General features: G+C 43.1%; 1 pseudogene; it reads right to left on the reverse strand.

Moving 5' to 3' along the window:
- Positions 245-1,018, reverse strand: Gm9332 (predicted gene 9332; annotated as a pseudogene).

The following is an 11,599-nucleotide window of genomic DNA, read 5'->3' on the forward strand; positions in this document are numbered from 1 at the left end:
TGGGTCTAGCTCTGCCTCCTGGCTGAGGATGAAGGCCAGAAGGGTCCCTGTCCAAGAAGCTACTGCATCTGCGCCTGTGTGCTCTCCTTCGTGGACTAGTGTCTGAGAGACCCCAGATACAAGATCTCTATATTCCTTTTTTACACATTTGACTCAAACTACCTTAGTTAGAACAACACGAGAGCTCCACTTCCATCTTCCCACTGAGTTGTTTTTGACATGTTTGTTGCTTTTTTAAAAAAAATTGTAATTATATTTATGTACAGAAAACTTAGTGTACATTTAACCCAATTTAGTGGTGAGGTCTTTAGCCTTTGCCTTTTCCAGCTTGGCAATGTGAGCCACAGACTTAGGACACAGGACATTTCCTTTCCAGTGGCGCGGATCTCGTCATAATCTGTCATTATAATTGGTCCTAATAGCTTCCACCAGCTTAGCCAGAGCGTCCTTGTCTTCCCAGTTAACCTGTGTGAAGGCAACAGTGATACATGTCTTCCTGTGGAACAGGCGCCCCAGCCTGGCCTTTCCTTTGATGATGTAGTAGGGCAACCCCATCTTTCGACACAGGGCAGGGAGGAAAGCCATCAGCTCAATGGGGTTGACATCATGGGCAACCACCATCAGCTGAGCCTTCTTGTTCTCCACCAAGGTGGTGACTGTACTGACTCCTGCTCGGAGAACAGGTGGTCTCTTAGTTGGGACATCACCTTTGCCAGCAGCTTTCTTCTCAGCCCTGGCCAGTAGCCTTTGCTTCTTCTCTTGCTTTGTCTCTGGCCTGTACTTGTGGGCAAGCTTAAGCAGCTGAGTAGCTGTTTGCCTGTCCAGGGCCTGGGTGAACTGGTTAATGGCAGGAGGTAACTTTGTGCCACTCATAGAGGATGGCTCTTTGCTGCTGCAGCCTGATGTAGCAGGGCCATTTGACAAAGCGTGTTAGATCTATTTTAGCCTGGATGTCCTGCCCAATGCCGAAGTTCTTGGGCCTTTTCTCAAACAAAGGATTGACCACATTTTTGGCCTCAAGATGCCCAAAGGAAAGAAGGTCAAGGGGAAGAAGGTGGCACCAGCCCCTGCTGTCATTTGTTGCTTTTTAAATATTCCATATTATTTCCCCATTTTAAACGTGTTTAGTTTGGAGGCATCTCACTTGGTAAAGTGCTTGCCATAAAAAAAAACCCCGATGATCTTATTCAGAGCCATAGCAGCCCTGTAAAAGCTGGGCACGGGAAGTGGACACAGGTAGACCTCTGGAGCTTATTGGCCAATCAGACTAGTGAAGTTGATGTGTCCAGATTCAGTGAGAGACCCTGTCTCAAGAAAAAAAAAAGGTGGATAGTGATTGAAGAAGACACCTAATATTGGTCTCTGGTCCACATATGAATGTGCACACACACACACACATGTGCCTGCACACAAGTGCACATACCCACCTGAACGTGTACATATACTATTCATACACAACACACATATTTACACACAGAGAGGGCTATGTGTTTTTCTTTCTGTCTTTTCACACTGTGGTGTTAGCTTTGTGAGGCCTGGGATTTTTAACCATTTTGTTCCAAGCAGTGTTGTCCCACAGTAGCTGCTCAGCAAATATTTGAGCAGTGGATTAATCTGAACTTGAGCCTGGCATCAGTATAGCCTATTAAAATTGTTTATCAAAGTGCTCTACTAATTTATAGATTATTCTACTAAATAGCAAATAATTAAATTATTATTCTACTTTACTAAATACCAACTGTCTTTGAAATTTTGGTACTGGAGTCATTATTAAGTATGATGCATATATATGTCATAGACATTGCAGTATATGTATATATATATATATATATATTTATATTTATATTGCATTTGTTATAAAATCACTGCCTTTTTGCTTACATTATATTTTTAATACCATCCTTTTAATAACTGGGACCTTCTAAATGACATGCATTTATTTTTAAAAGACGAATTTAAATAGTGGCATTAGCTTCACGTCCTGGAATTTGGGGTTGAGGACTCCTCGGAATTCTCTGACTGCTGCAAATCTAGCTGACAGCTGAGCATAACTCAGAATGTAAACGCCTATAGAGCCAGCTGTGAGAAGAATTTTTAGAAGCAGAGCACAGCCATATAGCATTGTCAGAAAGCTCGGGATGGCGCTCTATCGTTTTTAAGTAGGGGCTGTTTTTAATGATGTCTTTTACTGCTACAACTTCAAATGGGTACATTCGTAAGACCCTGTGTCCCACCACCCCTACCACCAGTTCCTTCATTTGTCGTATTCATTACTGACTTAACATTCTTTCCAAAGATCTTGGGGCAAAGGATGTATCTGACCAATGTCACATATTTACTGCTGTGGTTGATGGAAGCAATTTCAAGGCTTGCTAGAAAAGCACCTGGCAATTTTACCCAGCATGAGGTTGTGGGGTTGTTTGCTTTGTTCTAGAGTAGAGACCTTTAGTTTTGCTTTGCAGCCTTCAGGGCAGGTAGAATTTAGTCTGAATTTGGAAATTGAAGTAATGTTGGGTTTGCCTTTTTGTCTATCTGTCCTGGCAGAATTCTCATTTCTTCTTTTGAAATACTGTTCCTAGCTTCTGGTTTGTTCCTAGAGATCCCTAGAGAGTCCTGAGCTCTGTACCTGTGAGTCAGTGATGTCCTGGTGTATCTCTGAGGCAATGATGCTCTGGTGTACCTGTTTCTCTCATTTTGAAGCAACCCTAATTATTTTGTTGGGGAAAATCAATACTATATTTATTTATGTTGATATACTTTCCTGTTTAAAATTTTTGTGATTGTACACAAAAGAGATTGTTCCCTCTCCTTTGTGAGCAAAATGAGCAGTACTGGCAGCAAGCTTGCTGAAGGGAATGATTTTCCACCACGCTTGTGGAGTTACTCCTTCTGCTTTCTTGGTTTCTCTCTCTCTATGGAACTCTGATTTGAACCTGAAACCCTATTGTGCTTATAGCACATTTCATATAAGTTGGTTCGGCCCTAGGCTTAGTTTCTGCTCGTGAATTTCAAGTCCCTAACAGGCTGGAAGGCTTTTGGTAGCCGAAAACCCATGATTTTCCCAGTCTTGTTAAAGGCTCTGTTTTATAGCTAGCTCTGCCACGTAACTTTCCACTTTTATACGCAGCATGAGCCATCAAATCCTCCATAGGATCAGCTTATTAGAAGGTGTAATGTCATTGTATATGGCGTGATAGACTCATTCTCACAGGCAGCTCCACATAAGAACATGTTCCAGAGGAGAATAGAGTAAATGAGCGTTATTGTCTATTGTCGGGTTGGCAGGCCTCTACTGAGATTAATTGTTGGCCAGTTCTCCCCAGGACCTTGACTGTAAAGCACCCCAGGGAGTGCTAAAGATTACAGTCATTACCCTGATAGAAAGCCAAGCTAATTTTGCCTGGCTCTGACCCTCTCGTCCCAGGGAGCTAATTTTGCTTGCATCTAACCCTCTGGTTCCATGGAGTCTGGCTATTCCCATCCTGTCACTTAGATGATGCATCACAAATGTCCACGTCATTGTTGAGTGACCGATCAGCTGTTTATTAGGGGCTGGCTCCCAACATTGTCTTTGCTGTTCACACATAGTTCCTGTAATTTAAAACAGCTTTTGAAACCCAGGACCTTCCATTCTTTGACCATTGTCTCTGCTTTGGAGCCAGTCAGATGCTGTAGCCAATGTGGGAAGACTACAGATCTCAGGCATATGAAGTCCTGCTGTGAGTCCTGTGGAGCTACAGAGGGAGAGGAAAATTTGACAGGTGCAGGACCGCAGTGCACAGTCAGGACAATGCTCCCCAACAGGGGAGAGAGCAAAGGAAGGCTGATTACCTACAGAGGAAACTCATCATGTTTCCTGCTACTTTCCAGGAGGTTCTTTGTTCCCACATGACTGACAAACACCCACGGTCACACTTGATGATAGCATAGCTTTCTTGGTTACCAAGGCAGCTTTATTACTGAAACCAAGGGAAGAAATATCATAAAGAAAAGAGGCAGATGTGTCACAAAAGAACCCCTGTGGAGGAAGTAAGTTCTTAAAGGAGAAGGGGTGGTCTGGTTCAAGGTTGCTCAGCATGAAATGCTGCTTTCAGGATTTAGATAGATTTGGGAATCAGAAGATGACAAATTTAAAACATACTGGTTGTTGTTAAACCGTGATAAAAGTGGAGAGTTGGGATTAACTAGACATTAAACAACTTTGGCTGTACCTATTTAAGTATAGTTGTCCAAGTTTCCTGAACAGACCCCAATATCTCCTGGGAGTTCCCTTCCTCAGGGATCGACCCTTAAGAACCAGACTCTTCAGAGGCATTACTGATACTCAGACACTGTAACGTAAAAGAAAGAAGCGAGAGGCTGATCAGTGATTGCATGTGCACACAAAACACTTCCCTGCACAGTCACCTGTCAGTTTCTCCAGGGAAACTTACACTATCCTGCTCTCCCTTGTAGTTATTTACAAATGAATTATCTCAATTTCTTAGTCTCTCTCTCTCTCTCTTTCTCTCTCTCTCTGTGTGTGTGTGTGTGTGTGTGTGTGTATGCACGTGTGCATGGTTTTTGGTGTGCACATGGAGGTCAGAGCACAACTCGGTGGGAATCAGGTATTTCCTTCTACTGTGTGAGTTCCGGGTATCAAATTCAGACCATAAGACTTGGTGGCAAGTGCCTTTACCTGCTGAGCCATCTTGCTGGACCTTCTTGATTCTGAACAGCAGAGAGAATTCGTGTGAAGTAATAGTCTCCTCTAGAGTTTTATATGAATACTAAAAACACACGATCTCACTGCAGGCTAGGAGACAGGGTATGAAAGGGCTTTGCCTGTTAGATTAACAGCACAAAACAGACAAAAGTCACACTGTCTTCCATGTAGCGAGTCCAATCCCTTATGGTACAACATGAGCCCTTTTAGTTTTTGGAAGAACCACTCGGCTGTTCTCCTTACTAGAGTTCCTTGCTCTGACTTGCTCCCTCGAACATGAAAGGGCTATTTATACCACGTATAGCTCAGTGTGGATTGGAAACCTGACTCATCCATTCTCACTTTCAGTAACTACCCGAGGTGAACATTTGCCTTTTCGGATAGTACTCAGTGCTCAGTATTCACTGTGAGGGAGAGGTGGTCAAATCTCAGTTCTAAGGCACCAAGAAGGGTTTGAAATAATTTTGTGACAGGAATGTTCTTAGTCTATATTTTGGAGACATCTCCTGCCATTTAGCAGGCCTTCTCTGATATAAACAATCACAACGACAGCATTTAATGAGAACGCACTAAGTATTAGAACGTGTGAATGATCTACATTCATCACCAAGCTTACAGTTAAAGGTGTTGAGTCTGCTTTTTGTTATCTCAGAAGAAGGCTTGAGTGGCCAGGGATTCAGGGATTTGAGTTTTGCATATGAACTGAGAGATAAAGTGGGAGTGACTGACTTACTCATCCTCCTTGAGTGCCTGTCTGGATCCAGCAGCCCCAGTCTGAGGTGACATTGTAAGACAATGCATAATCAGATAACAAGATAAACAAGCCAGAAATCAAGTGTGTGGAAACACTATGGCCATAACTCTGATCTGTGAGTTTGGTTGTGACCGTATCAGTGAACAGTGCCCTTCCGTTAGTGCTGGGACTCTGTAATATGGAGTCAAGCTATGGTAGCAGAAGACCGAGAGGTCTTTCCATTCTCTCTCTTCTCCTAGAACTTGTAAGAAAGACTGAGCCCTTATCTGAACGGTGAAATCCTCTGGAATTCTGTATTGGATTTGGACAATTTCGTTAGAATGGAGTGTCGAACGGTAAGCTTCCTGCCCAAGCAGGTCCAGCAGCCAACTGCAAAGCTGACAGAGATGGCTATATTTACACTAGAAACTGAAGGGGCAAATCTACAAAACAGTGCCACTGTGGGTCACTGCTCTGTCCAGAAAGCTCTAATGACTTTTCACTGAGCCACAAGCCCAACCTTCTCATATGAGCCTCCAAAGTGTTACTTCCAGCATATCTTTGGGGATCCAATATGGATCTTTTGTTGGGGCAAAGCAGTTTCCTTTTGGTTTTGATCTGCTTCCCACTTTGCAGCTTTGGCTGAGTTTTTCCTTTTTTTTCTTCCAAGTAGATTCTTCTCTTATAAAATATACCCCCACCAGTTTCCCCTCCTTCCACTCCTCCCATTTCCCTCCACTCTCTTCTCTTCCCTGAATCCACTTTCTCTCCACCTGCCACCAGAAAAGCAGGAATCCAAGAGACAGCAACCAAACACAACAAACAAGATACAAGAAAGCAATGCAAAAGCCCTCACCACGCTGTGGCTGGACACTGTGATCAAACAGGAGGAAAAGAGCCACAGAGCAGACAGAGTCAGAGACCCACCCTCTCCCACAGTGACAGTCCCAGGGCACATATGGGCTCACAAAGCTTTGGCTGAGATTGGTTCAGCAGCTCTTCTTTGGTTCAGTGTCTCCTTTCTTCTTCTAATTGTATCCTTAAAAACCACCCTCCTCTCCATGAAGCTTTCTTTAGCCCATACAAATCTCCTCCTTCTATGATTCCTGTGACATTTCCAGTTCACATTATTTACACTGTACCTTTTCTTTTATAAGATTGCTAGTTATCATAAGACACCTACTTGGTATCTATGGTGGCTTGAATGAGAAATGTCCCCATAGACACAGATATTTCAAAGCTTTATTCTGCATTGGTGATGGTGTTTGAGGAGTTCCGGAAGCATTTAGGAGGTGAACCTTGTTGGAGGAAGTAAGTCACGAGGGAGTGGGCTTTGAGGGTTCACGTTCTTATGTCACTTCCGGCTCACTGTCCGTGCTTCTGGTGTGTGCCCGAGATGTCATCTCCCAGCCTTCTGTCACCATATCTTCCATGGATATCTAGTTCTCTGGAGCCATAAACCTGAATAAACTCCTCCTTAAGTTGATTTGATAGTATTACTTTATCAGCTGCTCTAGTATACTTGCAACGTTTATCCTCATTAAACGCTTAAGATAAACTACAACACTACACAACATGACAGAAAAAAGAAAAGTCGGGATTGTCTCAGACTAAAATTTCATTCCTGACTCTGCTATTGTGACCTTAGGTGACTTTTTTTTTTTTTTTAATGCATTAGGTGCTTCAGGTATTAAATGGTATTAGTGATAGCTGTCCCAAGGGTTAATGTAAGAGTAATGGTCTAAGTACCGGATACATGTAAATTATTTACTCAGAAAGTCTTTCAACCGAATGACTGATCCCACAACCATCCTTATGTAAACACTGGAATTAAAATGATTTCAGTAACTTTATTAAAGAATTCCAGAGTATTTCAAACTGTTTAAACTTCACTTTTAACTTCTCTGCCAAACTATGACCTTCCTTCTGGGGGTCATTTGCTTTCTGAAGTGGCCTGGATCTTACTATTGATTATCACAGAGAGAAACTACCTACCCTGATAGAGTCTCTTCCCCCACATATCTCACCTTTAAAACTTGCTATACTTTGTATCTCTTGTTAGGTAATAAATAACCCAACCCCCAAAATCCCCTTAGTGATTTAATGTACTAATCATCTCTTATAGAAAGAAATTCTGTTCCATAGTTCTCTGGGTCAAGAATTTAGGATCATTTTTACAACATTCCAGTCACAAGCCAGTTGGGGTTGCTGTTATCTGAAGTCTTGACGAAGGCTGGTTAAATCCCATTTTTAAGGTAACCCCCTACAGTGGATGTTGGCCAATTATTTTTGCAATGGTTGTTATCCTTGGGCTTGAGTTTTTTCTATAGTATATGACTGCATTACCCCAAAGAGTAATTAAGATGAGAGATCAAGACAGAAGCTGAAATGTCTGCTCACACTCTGTTCCTCTGCTCACAGACTGTCACTTCTGCTATATTGAACTGCTCATACAGGGTAGTCCTGATTCATCCAAATAGGAACTTGCTCCAGGCAGGAGTGCCTGGAGGCAAGGGTCATTGTAGATTGTGTTTAGAACTGATTACCAAGGGCTAAGCTCTGATCTCCAATGATTACCGTGTGCCCTACTTAAAAAAGTCTCAACCTCCTTCCTAAAGACCCTCAAGTCTCACGCTATTGCAGCATCATCCCAAAGTCTATGATAGTATCACATCAGTCAGATCAGGTGTGGCTTCCTGAATATTGCTCTTCTAGATCCAAAAACTTGGTATCTGTTTCCTACATACCCAGAACCTCCGGATTATGGAATAGGCAGAGGAGAAAAATGAGAGCCACTGTCTCACTGCTCTGAAACACAGCCAAATATCCCTTGCCAACTCTTGTTGTGCTCATCCTTGTTCCTGGGAAGGCATCTGTATGAGGCCTTGACCGCATAAAGTTTTCCTTCTTTTTTTCATTAGGTCAGAATTCATAGTTCAGTGATGTTCTAAATGTGCTTCTTGTTCATAGGGGTTAGGAGCCCCTAAGCTCTCTCATTTTTGTACTCTCAATACAAAAATCTTTTTGAGTCTTCTTGATACAACATAATTCTTTTAAAAGTTTGTGGGTTGCTAATGAATAGTTTACTCCATTATACAAAAGCCAAGCAGGCATGCCTTTCAAGGTGCAACACTCCCCACTTGACTGTGATCTCCTTCAAGGCCACTGAGGAAGTCTTTTCAGGGTCTGAGAACACATTCTCTTCAAAGGAGGGAGTTTGTGAGACTCAGCTTGGAGAATTTAGGCCTATTGACTAATGTTTTCCTTGGATACTCCCTGCGTTATGTCTAAGGTTTTTGCCAAAGATCCTAAAGATTTTTCTCTCTTCTGGATTTAGCCTTTGATTTAAATTCATCCCTTGATTTGATACTTTTGGGAGAGTTAAGAACAAGGGTTTCAGCCAATCCTGACTTCTTCATATGCGGTGTTTTTTCTTCTTCTTAGCTCATTTGTCCGCTGCTGTTTAACTGTAAGCACGGAAAAGAAGCCAGGTGGCACTTTTAGCACCCTGCCTGGAAATCTCCTCAGTGGGAACATCCAGTCGATTAAATACATTTTCCACTTTGCCGGTTACTGCAGGCAGCGGTACTGCTAATCTTTCTGTTGCTATGTGGGTAGGATGTCTTTTCATCCAGCTTTTGGTAACATTTCCTGCATTTTAATCTCTCCCCTCCATTTTCTAGAAATACTGTAGGTTCACAACCATACTGGATGGGAAACAGTGTTCCTATACATGCCTCCCCCTTCTTGCCCCCCTCCCCTCAGAAAGCCTCCCCCAAAAATCTCTGTAGGTGGGCCTGTGCATTTCTATAACCAGCGAGACTCCATGCAAGCAGCATTTTAAAAAAATTTTTTTAGTTTTTTACTTATTCACTTTACATCCTGATCACTGACTACATCCTGGTCACCCACAATCCTTCCCCCATCTCCCCTCCCTTTCTCCTCTGAGCAGGTGGGAGCCCCCTGGGTATCCTGTCCTCCCGGGCACTTCAAGTATCTGTGAGATTAGGTGCTTTAGAGAAAGGCCACCCATGGCAGACAAGGCAGCTCAGTTATAAGAACATATCCCATGTACAGGCAACATCTTTTGGAATAGCCCCCACTCCAGCTGTTCTGAACCCAAATGAAGGCCAAGCTGCACATCTGCTACTTATGTTCGTGGAGGCCTAGGTCTAGCTCATGTATGTTCTTTGGTTGGTGGTTCAGATTCTGAGAGCCCCAAATGTCCAGGTTAGTTGACTCTGTTGGTCTTCCTGTGGAGTTCTGATCCCCATTCTGGGCCGTCAATCCTTCCTCCTGTTCTTCTACAAGAGTCCCCAGGCTCTATCCACTGTTTGGCTGTGGGTGTCTGTATCTGTCTGACTTGGCTGCTGGGTGAAGCATCTCAAAAGGGCAACCTGCTCCTGTCTGCAAGCAAAGCAGAGTATCATTAATAGGCACACAACATTCTTATTTATTTATTATTAGATATTTTCTTTATTTACATTTCAAATGTTTTCCCCTTTCCAGGTCTTCCTTTCAGAAACCCTCATCACATCCCCTCCCCCTTCCTCTAGGAGGGTGCCCCCCAACCTACCCACTCCCACCTCCACACCCTGGCAATCCCCTACACTGGGACATCAAACACCCTCAGATCCAAGGGCAGCTTCTACCACTGATGTCCAACAAAGCCATCCCCTGCCACATATGAGGCCAGAGCCATGAGTCCCTCCATGTGTACTGTTTGGTTTGTGATCCAATCCCCAGGAGCTCCAAGGGGGTCTGGCCTGTTGACACTGTTGTTTTCCCCACTGGGGTTACAAACCCTGTCAGCTCCTTCAGTCCCTTCTCCAACTTCTCCATCGGGGACCCTACGCTCAGTCCAATGGTTGGCTGTGAGCATCTGTCTCTGTATTTGCTAGGCTCTGACAGAGCCTCTCAGGAGACAGCCATATCAGGCTCCTGTCAGCAAGCACTTCCCAGCATCCACAATACCATCCAGGTTTGGTGACTGAATATGGGATGGATCCCCAGGTGGGACAGTCTCTGGATCACCTTTCCTTCAGCCTCTGCTCCATACTTTGTCTCCATATTTCCTCCTGTGAGTATTTTGTTTCCCCTTTGAAGAAGCACTGAGCACACAGCATTCTTAACCAGAGTTCACAGTTTAGTGCTCACTCTTGGTGAGTTGGACACGCATGTACATATGTATCCAACATTATAGTGTCATTTATATAGTATACAGATACACACACACCCATACACACACCTATATCTCCTGTTTTTGTGTTTGTCACTGTGACAAATTCCCTGACAAAAAAACAACAAAGGGTATAAAAAGATTTTTTGGCTTACAATCCCAAATTATAATTAATCAGTTTGGGGAAGTCAAGGCAGGACCTCAAGCAGCCAGCCACATCATAGCTTGCATTGTGTTCACTTCTCCTCCCTTATGCTGTTCAGGACCCTCAAGTATAGTGGATGGTGCCACCCACAGAGGACTAGCTTACCTACAGCAATTAACAGTTCCCCACTGACAAGTCCACAGGCCAACTTGCTCTCTGTAATCCCTTATTAAAACTCTCTTCCCAGGTAATTCTAGGCTGTGCCAAATTGATGGTTAAAACTAACCTGCACAATCCATACTTTCTTGCCATTGTCGTCATAGCTTTGCCCTTTTCAGAATATCATATATTTGGACTCATATAGTATGCAGCCCTTTCAGATTGGATTCGGTCATGTACTAATGTCTTTCAAGTTTTCTTCATTCTTTTTCGTGGCTTGAGAGCTCATTTCTTCTTAGCCTTGAATAACACACCATTATCTGTATGGGTCACAATTTAGTGATCTGTTCCCTCAATTTCTGTAAAATGTGTACTGAGAGCCTCTGTGAAGCACTCCAGGACTTTAACAACCTTTTATTCCAAGTCCATTATGTTTTACTAAAATTTTTTCAAGGTTCTTGTAGTTCTGTGGGTCACTCCATCTCTAGTCATTCCCTGGTACTTTATTTAGGCTTTCACTACAGATCATTCCATTTCCAGGAACCAAAATAACCTCTACCAGCAGGGTTTGCTAAGAGAACAATGCGTACATATAAACATGCCTTATTGTGCATAAAAAACAATAACATACGTGCACAGTGACAGGATTTTTAAAAGAGATTTGTGAGTGCAGTTGTG

The sequence above is a fragment of the Mus musculus genome, chromosome 3 (genome assembly GCF_000001635.26).
Source record: "Mus musculus strain C57BL/6J chromosome 3, GRCm38.p6 C57BL/6J".
Taxonomy (NCBI): Eukaryota; Metazoa; Chordata; class Mammalia; order Rodentia; family Muridae; genus Mus; species Mus musculus.